At 34.6% G+C, this 13,303-nt stretch overlaps 1 protein-coding gene across 1 annotated transcript in view; it reads right to left on the bottom strand.

Moving 5' to 3' along the window:
- Positions 1-13,303, bottom strand: part of FSTL4 (follistatin like 4) — a gene marked incomplete at both ends in the record, with an annotated part of 506,362 nt that overhangs the window by 327,301 nt on the left and 165,758 nt on the right. The window lies entirely within an intron of this gene.

The raw sequence follows: 13,303 nt of genomic DNA, 5'->3' as shown, positions 1-13,303 counted from the left end.
CCATTGACCATTGAATTGATTTTATTACCCACTGTGTTATGTTTTGGTATGGCCAAATGTTCTCCAGTCTCATCTGTCTACAGTAACCACTGATAGCTCCTCCAATACTTCCTTTGATCCCATCTAACCGTGCAGTCTTAGTCTTCCCCTGTTTTAGTTTTCTCAGTATTGCCAAGCCTAATCATTTTCTTTTATTGGTAAGAACCCCCCAAAATGTGAAGAAATTGCTGTAGCAACAGCAGAAGTAAGCAAGTTGTTAGTGCCAAAAATTGGCTGGCTTGAAATAATTTGAATCAGGGCTTTCCTCTCCTTGTCAAAGACAACTTCCTTGTTTAATTGTCAAAACTAAATTCAGATGGTTACTCATGCCCTGGTTACCTAGAACTGGATTATTAAATATGTTCTACATAGGTCTGCTCTTGAAGACCATCTGGAAGCTACATCTGGTTCAAAATGTAGCAACATGAACAGTAATGGGTGCTTGTCAGTGTGCCTATGTGTTACATGTGCCATGTGAGCTACATTGGTTGCCATTTAGTTTTTGAGTGCAACTCAAGGCACTAGCTACTACATACAAAATCCTTTATGGCATAAAGCCTGGATATCTAAGTAACCACTCATTTCTAATTGTTTCTGTCCACTTAGAATGTTCTGGAAGAAAGGGTGAGCTCCAGGTCCTCTGTATTAAATATTATTTCATGGTAGCAGGAAGTATGTTTGTTTTGTCCATTGGGGTCCCTCCCCTCTGGAGGAACATCACCCCAAAGATAAGGACTGTGGCCTCTCTCCTGAGTTTCCAGAAAACTCTTAAAACCTGGCTTTAGGCCCAGCCTTGGAGTTAATATATTGTTTTATTCTGGGGGGCATGTTCTGTGTTGTTTGATTTATATCATTTTTAGATTATTTAGTCTGGGCTGATTTTATCTGTTATTGTGGAAAAAAATTTGTATACTACCCAGACTCCATTAGAGGCAGACATCTATTATAAATTTAAATATATTTCACTTTTTCCCCCTTATTTATTATGTTGTACGTTTCTTTTTTCACTTAAAGAAAGTTTGCAACTGGGTAACTATATAGTGAATATACAATAAAAAATATTCAGAGAAAGATACAACATGGAAAAGAGATAATCTCCCATGGTGATCTCTGGGCAATAATAATTGTATTAATACAGATGATTCTTGTAACTTTGAATTAAAATACTGGCTGTTCTGGTACAAAATTAACTTCAATGATGGAATTAGCGTTCATATTCATCATTCAAAAGCTGGCCTTTCACATTGCTATCCAAATATATTTAATAAACTAAAAAGAAGTTCACAAAGGATAATGCTGCGTTTTTCTGAGTAGTGTAGAATTTAATAAACATCAGGCTTTGTGTAGCTTGACATAATTACTTTAGGAATTGTTTTTTTGTTTTAAAAAGTGTTTGTGAACAGAAGCCACCACCAATTGCATTGCTCCTAATCTAATGAGGAGAGACAACAATCTTCCTGTTTTTGAAAGCCTGTTCCACTGGAGATTGCACAATTGTCATAACCAATATATTCCACATGAGATACTCAGGAAGACTGAGCAGCATTTCAGTATTGGTAACAAATAATCTGAAATTCACATGACACACCACTATTACATAGGAATAATTTTATATTTCAGAATAGAGTTAAAGAAGAAAATGGACTTTTCTATCAGTTTTTGGTTTAAATTTGATACATTTGCTCATTCAGTAATAGCACTGACCATTGAAAATATTAGTCCTTTAAAAAATAAAATAAACACTGGTAGTTTTCGGGTTACAATGGGAATTAGAACTGGAATTTCCATCACTATACAATGTGACCGCAAAGCATGACATCACAGGACCAAATTGCTTAGTGATGGCAAGTTTGTTAAATGAGTATAGTGGATCATTAATTTATGTGACCACAGCTTGCACCTTTCTGCTGGTTTCCAACAAGCCAAGTTAATGGGGAAGCCTATAGGAAGTCCCAGGTCTCAAGTGGATTGCAAGCAGGCCAGTGGATGGGTGAATGCTATGGAGAGCAGCCAGACAGGCAAGACAGCATGGATGGGTGGTATGGTACCATACAAGCAGGAAGAGCTGCTGTAGCCTAGAGCCAATACAGCCCGGCAGGCATATGTATGATGCAGAATGTAGGTGGAGGCAGGCATGTGCTATATAGTGCATCATGGGCTCCTCAAAGAGAAAAGGCAATGGGAGTGATTCATAGGAGAGACCTGCAACTTCTGCTGTCAACTTGCCCATTGAGTTTGCTTGGGGAAATCTGGAAGGGAAGGTCTCAAATGGTGATCACCTGACCACGGAACTTTGCAACAATCATAAATAGTTGCAAAGTACTCAAACCACTATGGGGGTGCTGCATAGGAACTTTGAGGACTGGTTGTTAAGTACCAATCTTTCAGTGCTATCACACCCTTAAATGGTCGCTGAATGAATGATCATTAACTGAGTACCACTGGTAGTATATAACTATCATAATGAAAGCAAAAAACTCAGCAACTATGCATTTTGGATATATGACCATCTTTAGCTCAAACTATCACATTAGGCTGATATAAGGCTTTTGCATTTGGATGGGAGTGGGATAAAATACAGGTCAGCATTTTTTCCACAGTACCAGAGAAACAAAAATGTCTTTAATTTTACATTTTCATTCTAAGGTTGATTTTTGAGCTGCCATGGAAGAGATACCAATCAATTTGAGTGTTCAGTTGACTGAGTTTCATGTTTTATAATAATAAAAAAGTTGGAAGGGACCTTGGAGGTCATCTAGTCCAACCCCCTGTTCAGGCAGGAAACCCTATACCATTTCAGACAAATGGCTGTCCAGTCTCTTCTTAAAAACTTCCAGTGTTGGAGCATTTACAGCTTCTGGAGGCAGGTTATTCCACTGGTTAATTGTTCTAAATGTCAGGAAGTTTCTCCTTAGTTCTAGGTTGCTTCTCTCTTTGATTAGTTTCCATCCGTTGCTTCTTGTCCTGCCTTCAGGCACTTTGGAGAATAGCTTGACTCCTTCTTCTTTGTGGCAGTCCCTGAGATATTGGAACACTGCTATCACTTTTTTCACCACTGAATTTCATTTTGTTAGATAGCGCCCAGTGTTCAAGTCTGTCCAGATCCTCTTGTATCTTAAGCCTGTGTTCTGGAGTGCTGGCTATTCCTGCCAGCTTGGTGTTGTCTGCAAATTTGATAAGTTCTCCATCTATCCCCTTGTCCAAATCGTTGATGAAGATGTTGAAGAGCATTGGGCCCAGAACAGAGCCCTGGCGCACCCCACTACACACTTCCTTCCATGTAGATGCAGTTCCATTGAGGACTACATGCTGAGTACAGCCGGTCAGCCAGCTACGAATCCATCTGGTGGTGATGCTATCTAACCCACATTTTTCTATCTTATCTAGTAGTAGGTTGTGATCTACTTTATCAAATGCCTTACGGAAGTCCACAGCATTTCTCTGATCCACTAATTTTGTCACTTGGTCAAAGAATGCAGTAAGATTTGTCTGGCATGATCTGTTTTGACAAACCCATGTTGGCTTTTAGTAATGACTTTGTTGGCCTCTGGGTGCTCGTTGATTCATTGTTTGATTATCTTTTCCAGAATCTTCCCAGGTATTGAGGTCAGGTTGATAGGTCTGTAATTTCCTGGATCCATTTTTTCCCTGTTTTGAAGATGGGAACTACATCAGCTCTTTTCCAGTCCTCTGGTAGTTCCCCAGTGCTCCAGGATCTTTGAAAACTTTGATCTATGACTAATGTTTGAGAGGGAAAGTTACAGGAAGGATTGCAATATTGAATTGCAATTCTGATTGGTTGACAATTGACTTCTGAAAGAAAGAATTGTTATAAAACATTGATTTTACTGAAACCTTGACAATTGAAAATTACAGTGGATTATAAAAATTATATATAAAGACAAGAACTATGCAAAATTGGACTGTTTTGGATTTTGAGTTTTGGCCAGCTTGACAAGGCTAATTACAGAGACTATGGCACTTATGACGGATTACTCAAAAGGAGGAGATAAATAGATATGACATATTCATCAAAAAATGATAGAAAACCACAATTAATATCTACTCTTGAAGGATTCAACCGGAAAGATCAAAGACCTCTAGAAGCAACATTTCAAGACAAAACAAATACTTTCCAAGAAGAAATTTATGCAATGCTACGACAGATACAAATCACAATAGCTCTAAACTATGATGAGATTAAACATAACTTTGACAACATAAGTGAATACACTTCTAACTTAAATTTACAATCAAAAACCATTGAAAGAATGAAGGTAAAGAATAAACAAACAAATGAGATAACAGAATGTGAACTAGAAAAAATGACTTAATTGGCAAAATCACAAATGAAGGGAATTATAACTTAATACAAACAAGAAAAAAAACTCAAAAGATTTGGGTACAACAATAAATATGGAAAAGATACCTTATGCATTAGAACATCAAAATAAAGTTGAGAAGAAAGAAGACTTAACAAAATGGACACTGTTAGGAGAATCACTATTTGGGAGACAAAAAGCATACATCTTACATATTATATATCCTCTACACCTAACAACAACTACAAAATTACAAGAACTGTTTGACAAGTGAAAAATATTAACTTGGAAAACATTCTGGCAAAGGAAGAAGATTAGACAAAAGGTTAACAGACTTGACTCGCCCTACCAGATGGAATATTATACGAGCAAGCACTTGTTTGAATATAGCTAAATAAACAAATAACTTTGGCTATAAAGGGGCTTTTGAATAAGTGGGATAAGAGATATAAGTAACATAGTCTTTTTTGATAAGATACAAAATGTAAACATATTGGAATGATGAAAGTGAAGGAAAAGTTTGAACTTTAAAGACAAATTAAGTTTGAAAAGATTTAGGATTAAGGAATGATTGAAATACTGAGGGGAAATTAGGCTTAATAAGAACTTTGAAAAAAGGATATATAGTGATTCAATCAATTTTTATAAATAGAAGTGAAATATAAATTGATTAGAAAAGATGTCATAGGTAGATGTTATGATAGATAAGTAGTATAGTATTTCTATAATATATGAAATATGAAAATACTGGGATGATATATTTAAGTGGAAAATTTGGATATTTAGATGTTAATTATTGAGAAAATTATGATTAGAAGTGTTTGAATATTATGGAGAAATTGAGCTTTAAAAAGATTTATGAAAATAAGATATATGGTGAATCAATAAGATGACTTTTATGAAAATAACATAAGCTGGTAAGAAAAAAAATTCTATATATGGACTATTATTGTTGGTATAAATATAGAAGAAAATGTTTTTATTTAATCATTTATACTGTATATAGAAAATATCAAATATCAAAAATTATATTTGTTTAAAGCTGAAGAAGGAGAATACGATTGGGAGAAGAGAGGATCAAGGAAATATATTATCAACTGATATACTAATTATGGAAATATAAAAATTAATTATTATTGGCTGTTAATTAACTATTATTGATTGTATTTTTTTAAAAAAAAATCATGAACCAAGACAACAAGCTGCACACCAGGCACTAAGGTTGTTACTGTAAAAAAAAAATCAAAAAACTCTTACAAAAATAAAATAAAATTTATCCTATATTACCGTATTTGCATTCTGTCAGATAATATTTCCATGATCAACCAGAGCTGATGAAGTCTGTTATGCTGTTCACTCAGGCCTTACATTACTTATTTTGTTTGAATTGCTGTGACATGATCACAAAATTCCTTCACATCATTTGATCTATAATTGTTCACAGACATACCCACATAGCTATAAGTAACAATACATTTTGAAATCAATCCAATATCTCATAGTGGAAGCCAAAATATATTTACTTAGCAATAAGCCCAGCCTACTTTAATGGAACTCACTCACATGAATATATGTCTAAGTTTTATAGGTTATAAGAGAATAAACTTCCACAGTTAGAGTAGAGTAATTATAACATATGTTGTTATACCAATAGTGTTTATTTCCATAATTTAACATTGCAGGAACAGGTATAAAATTGTGTCATGTATATTTAACCTCTTCAGTACATAAGATAAAATTGGAAGTTACCAGCAATGCTTGATTCTATGAAGTACCAAAATGCATGCAAAATTCTTTATTCTCAGCTTCCATTGGAAGTGAAGATAGATGAATGAACAATATTTTTTTGAAAGGTCAGCCCATCAACCAAATTATTTAAACTTATTTATTGAAATTTCATAGTCTTTATTGATAAAACAAATCATTACATCATAAAAACAAAAAATACTTAATGCATAAGTAAGCTTAGGAACAAGTTCTCAGCTAAGAAAGCAATATAAGAAAGAAATGTTAAAAGCTCAATATGTCAAAATATTTATTTTAGTCTTAATTTAATTGATTTAATTACTTTTATTGTAGTCTGCTGTAATATCATTTTAAAGGGGAGGCTCTTTCAGATAGTTTGATCCCCAACTGTTTATATTCTAGTGCCTAATGCCAGCAGTGTATCTTAAACTGGACTTGGAAACAAATGGGACATCAGTACAAATGATACAAAACAGATTTAACAGAAGGGGAATCGAAAGCCCTATAACATTTCAGGGACTGCAATCTGCATCAATTGTCATTTCTGCTTTGCTTTCAATAGCAGGCCCATATAAATCACATTACAGGAACGAGGTGACTGAAAGATTTTAGTAGTGTTCTGATAAGTAATTAAATGTGCCAGGCTTTGGTTTAATGTCTAGTGTACTGTCAGAATGTTATCTTTCCTTGTAAATTACAAGTCTTGCATTTCATGAGGGTGCTGAATAATATGACAAATATTCTCAAAGGAACACCAGATAGTGCCTACCTTGCCTAACATTTTCTGCTTTGATTTTCCCACTTTCCCTGTAGTAAGTTTCATCTCTCATTGCAAGTGTTAATGCAATACATGAAGAAAAATATTCATTATCACCTACTGGTGTTTATTTTAGTGGCTTCAAGTCTTTCAAAAATGTCTGAGTAGGCTGAGTGTGCATGAGCATTAAGAATTAACACCATTCATCCCGAACAACAATTTAGTTAATCCTGTATAATACAGGATTATAGAGATGTGGATAAATTAATCCTTTCTGATTTCCCTTTCTAGTTTTGGCTTCCTTTTCAAATGGAAATCAATTATTTCAGTAACAATGCAAACAAATACATAAGAAGAAACCAATGCATTGATTTCTCCCTTTAGATCATGTTTTCAGGATCCCTTTAGATCATGTTTTCAGGATCAACAAAATATCGTTAGTGCTCAAAATGCTTTGGATTCATCCTATCTTGAATTTTGAGTTTGGCAAAATTGTTTTGGAAATGTTGCAAGCTTGGAACCACTTGTCTCAAATACAAAACATTTCCAAAATGGCACAGGGAATCATGAAACAACTGTTTGTAAGTCAAAAAAGTGTCATTTAAAATGGTGTGAATTCAAAATTTTTGCACACCTCTGGTCCTAGATACAAGTAGTTCTGAAGTTACAACCATTTGTTTTGCGACTGTTCAAAGTTACAGCAGTGTTGAAAAATGTGACTTACACTTATGACTGTAATAGTACCCCTACAGTCACTTGATGAAAATTTCAACTCCATTTGGACAAATTGAGAGTTTATCTCATCAACCTAAATCCTTCAACAACCATTCATATTTAACTGCATTGTGATAATTAAAAGAGCATACTGTTCTGATTAAAGGATGCATCATCAATTTTAATGATTTAATCTCATGCAAGCCAAAATACAGTCTAAAAAAGGACTGAGACTAAATTAAACTCTTATTACTGTGAGGTCTTACATTTACTTGTGCGTTTACAGTTCAAATTTCTAAAAATTATGTGATTACTTGAAGTGTATGTACATATCTCAGTCTGCAATAATATAATTTGTATATTATCTACTCTTTAGATTCAATATTTAATGTAATAAAACATTATAAAAACAAGCTACTCATTTGGGAGGTAGAGTCTATTTGGTATAATTATCAGTCAGACTTTCTGCACTGATTTGCATGTCTGAGATATTGACTGCGGGTGAGAAGAGGCAGAACATATGAGGTTTCAAGGTGAAAGGTAAATAGGGATGAAGCCTGAGCTACTCAGGAATTAGCAAGAGGGCACCTGCAGGGTAAAGCACTTGCACTGCAATTATATAGAAAGGTGTGTGAAATCTGTATGCGAGTATGGTAGTTTAGGGGAAGAGAGACTTCAGGTTGGTAGTAATCTCAACTTCCAACCTAGTTGGCACATTCTGGGAGCCCAGTGGCTGTACTGTTAATGCCCTTAGCCTCAGATGCTGATGCTTTAATGCGAGATCATTTTGCAACAAAATGATGTTCCTCTATGATCTGGTGTGAATGGGGCAGCAGATCTAGCATGTATTATGAAAACCTGGCTAGGTGATGATGACAATATTGTTTTGCTGCAAGTCCTCCCAGCTAGATTTTTGGTTTGGAGGCAGTCTCAGTGGCTATGTTAGGGACTGGTTTGGATCATAAGGAATATCTTATCTGTGATCAGAAACTCTGTCCCTGAGATATTGGGATGTGACTTGATATATATAATATTGGGATACAGAGACAAGATTGGGATTATTAGTGTACCAACCACTTTGCTACTCAGCAGGAATTCACCTGGAGCTGGTCTCCAGGATGGTGATACAGCACCTCCACATTTTGGTGTTGGAGGATTCCTACATTCCTAGGTTGACTTCAGAAAGTCCCAAGACTTTAAGGCTTCCATGGCCTTCTATCAGGTAATATCAAGCCTGACACATAGAAGAATTCCAAGATTAGTACTTGTGTTGCTTTACAGCAATCCTTATGTAGTGCTTCTATTATCTGGTTGCTATGTCAGGTCATCTAAATTGCATCAGTATTCATTTTGGATTAATTCACCTAAAAAGAATATTTGGACTCTACAATTGGTCTGTTCAGAACAGAACAGAACAACAGAAGAACAGAGTTGGAAGGGGCCTTGGAGGTCTTCTAGTCCAACCCCCTGCTCAGGCAGGAAACCCTATAATATTTCAAACAAATGTTCACTCTCTTCTTAATAACTTCCAGTGTTGGAGCAACCCAACTTCTTGAGGCAAGTTGTCCCACTGATTAATTGTTCTAACTGTCAGGAAATTTCTCCTTAGTTCTAAGTTGCTTCTCTTGTTTGTTAAATAACAGAATAACAAAATTAACCTTGGAGGTCTTCTAGTCCATTCCTCTGCTCAAGAAAGAGATCCTCTGGAACAACTGCACTGGCTTCCAAATATTTTTTGGTAGATTCAAAACACAAATGATGGCCTTTAAATCTTTGAATAGTATGCAACAAGGATATTTGAACACTTGCTTTTTCTCGAAAAATGTACCCATCTGTTGATATTCACAGTTCTTGTGTAACCCTTAACCTCCCACAAGCCACTTCATTGAATCTTTAGATAAGACCTTATTTCTTAAACTTCTTTTTTCAGAAGAAGCCATTTCCCATTCTTGCTAGCAGTTTCCCTGAAATTAGGGAAAGACTTCAGTGTAGAATGTTTACTTGCTATTTAAATTGACAACTGTTTTTCAATTTTAAGTGTTTTTTTTTTATTGTTGTGACAAGGTCTTTTTTCTTCTGCTGATACTTTGTATTTCTTTCCTTCTGGAACAATACATGTTATATTTTAATAAATACTTATTATGAGTTGTCTCAAAGTTGATGATGGGAAGGTGGGATATAATTACTTGACATAAACCAACACACTCCAGAATTAACTCATTCTTATCTCAGTCTTTTCCATTGCCAATGCCTCTCTCAGGAATACTCTGCAATTAAAGGCATTTTAAATAGAACCATAGATATGCAAAATAGGTAAGGTATAAGAAATGAAATTAATAGACTTTCAGAATTAAGTTTCTTAGACATTTGACAACTATAATTTTATATACAAATATAGCTTGCACAATTATTGCTCTTGCAAATGCAAATTTATGACAAACTGCTTAAGAGTGGGAGGTACCATATGATTCCATTCCCCAAATTAAAAATCAATTACTTTAACCTGCCCCGCACTATTGTATATTCCTTTGGCTCTGACTGCACTTTATTCTGATGTATTCTCACTGACTAATGGTTACTTGTCTCTAACAAGAAAATGAATTGATGCACAAACCGCTGACCATTATGGATTCACAGAACTTATCTGAAGGTTAACAAGGAAATGCAGCTCTAACATTATTTTGGGGTACTTTTCATAATTTAAATAAATTGGTTGTATTTAACAAGTACAGGCTATAATAAGTAGCCGGACATTTTAATGAATAATATTCCTTCATGTATCTTATTATAAGAAGGTAAATCTCAATGAGTTTTCTATTGATTATACATTTATGGAAGTAGGTTTAGGAGAATTAATTGAAGTACCTTTTACCACTAGAGTACAACATGAATTTCCAGTACTCCCATGATACCTCAATACAACACAGAGAGAAATGTCTGGCTATATTTAATTACTAAAATAATTATAACCACATTACATACCTATAATTACAAATCCATTCTTTTAGCTGAAGTAAGATATGGAAAGCACACTTGTAACACTAAACAAAAACATTTAAAGATGAGAAGACAGGTTCAAAATGAAACAATTTTCTCTGATACACATAAGCAAACTAAATCCCCTTGTTTAAATATCCATCACTTTATCAAAGATACAAAAATGTCTGTCTATCGTCTGTCTGTCTGTCTGTCTGTCTGTCTGTCTGTCTGTCTGTCTGTCTGTCTGCCTGCCTGCCTGCCTGCCTGCCTGCCTGCCTATCTATCTATCTATCTATCTATCTATCTATCTATCTATCTTTTTTCTCTAGGGTGTAGTGTTACTCAGTATTTGATCAGAACTTTCAACAATTTCTTTCCAAAACAAGGCAATTAAGAAGAATCACAGGATTTGTTATTTTTTTTAATAGGAAATAGTGAAATTTCCAAATGAAGTTGTAAAACTATATATTGGACTCCAATAAGTTCTATATATACTTTGTTCTTTTAATTATCTTTGTTAGTCTATTTTGCACACGCCTAGTCTCTGTTTAGGTTCTAAACTATTTCCTTCAAGGACTTTGGTAATTATTATTTCAATCTGAGTTATTTTGTTTTGTCTTATTATTATTTTTCAGCATTCTCAGATCAATGTAAGATTATCAGAGATATTGAACTCTAAAATTCAGTCTGGAAAACCCTTTCAAAAACCTCTATCTTCTTTTTTTTGTAAATTCCTTATGGTTGAGATAGAGAGGTATATTTAAGACTTGCTGAACTAAGTCAATCTTTTTTCAGGTTCAACTTCTTCACTGATTATGGAACATTAGGTTTTATAATTAGTTGGATCCATTCTTCCCTCTATCCATACAATATTTCTTAGGCCACTGATTGCCACACCATCCCAAAGCACAGTAGAACTATCCCTGAGTTTAGTAATATTTTCTTTAAATGCTTCACCCTATGTGTTCTATGTCTTATGGCTAGACAGCTCAGTTTTGTTTCATCAAGCCCAAACAAACTCTTTGTTCCAAATTTTTTCAGGATGATCAAGATGCTGATTTTATCAAGTTGTGTGTCCATGTATGTATGTGTTGGGGAAGGGAGGTTGTTGGTTGGGTTTTTTATATATGTTAGATAGAGACTCATAGTGGACAAAAGCATTCATCTCCCATTACAGCCATTATTGTATAAGCAACATTGTACTGAAAACTACTATTACACCAGTGTCTAGTGATCATTTTGCAATCTGACCTTTCAGGCAGTTCTGGCACAGGTTTTTCATGGTTTTCTAGAGCTTCTTTTGACTTCAACAGTTCCATCCGACTTCAATTTCTTAACATTTTTTCAAGCAGCTGAAATTGCCAGCTGGATACATTTAGGGATTATATATAGACATCCTCTGCTTTGTGAGAGTGAATTCTTTTCATTTTCAAATGCTCAGACAGCTGCTTAGAGAAGCCCATGATGATTGAAAAACTATAACACCATTTACCACATAAGCAGGTAGAAATGTTAGAGGATTGTCTTCCCTTGCTTAATTCTAGATCTAATGAATTAATCATTTTGGGGATTTATTAATAAGTTTGCAGCAAGGAAAAAAATATCAGAATCAGCTGGAAGGCTTTCCAAATTTCTCCAATTGCCACATTCACTGTTGTTGTTTTTATTGAAAAGTTTTACAAAGTTTTAATGAACCCCCCCTCCCCACCAACCCTCCCCCCTTCCCTCCCCCCCCCTGACTTCTCAAGCAGAATACAGGGTATTACATATAGCAATCTTAAGCAAACATATGCTAAATATCTAATACAACGTTATCAAACCTTGCACCCTTTAAGTCCCTTATAACACTGTTTTTGTATTTCAGCTTTCTAAACAATTGCATGTTAATAGTAAGTATGCATCCAAACTGCTTGATATATTCCTATACTGCATTCAGCTATATAGGAAACTAAGAAAATTCACAGATTTAAAACAATTGTTCCCTGTCTCCAACACTGTCAAACTTGTTGGAATGTTCCAGTCCATTGTTCAGAAAACAGATTGCAGCAAATTCAATATTTTCCCCCAAAACACTGTAATTAAAGACCCTCTGAGACTTTAAAGTAGCCTAGTTAATTCTTCTTGCTGTCTACCCATGTATATGAAAAAGTGAAAGCAACACGGCATTATTTCCCAGAAAGACTTGCTACTATTCTGGATTCCTCCAAAGCAACAAATTTTCATGCACACACACACACGCACACGCACACGCACACGCACACACACACACACACACAAACAAAATATTCTAAACATAGAATAGCTTCAACTGCCCCAGTTTGAACCAAAATTCAGCCAAATGAAACTCATAATCCCATAAAACAGGATAAAAACTTGTGTCTTGCTTCTCTTATAAATACATTTTTAGACTAAGTTTACAAAAATGTAATCAATTTGTTCTGACCATTATCATTGAAGAAAAGAAAGAAATGTCTAAAAGTTGACATTATTATAGGAAAAAGAATGCCTTCAAATATCTTCAAAGGAAATGCGTAAATAAATCTCTAAGAATCAATTACACTGCTTTTCTTCAGTATTTTATAGAAGAAGAATAAAAAGAACACTGTTGGTTATTAATATTATTACTATACAATATATGCAAGTACTACTAATTAACTACTAATTCTAATACTTAGGAAGGAATAGCTTTCTTTCTTTTCAGCCTTTGGGCTTAACAGAATGATGCACTGTATGAAATACAACATAG

Source organism: Vipera ursinii (genome assembly GCF_947247035.1).
Source record: "Vipera ursinii genome assembly, chromosome: 2".
Taxonomy (NCBI): domain Eukaryota; kingdom Metazoa; phylum Chordata; class Lepidosauria; order Squamata; family Viperidae; genus Vipera; species Vipera ursinii.
The sequence above is the reverse complement of the archived record's forward strand: the minus strand, read 5'-3'. Positions and strand labels throughout refer to the sequence as shown.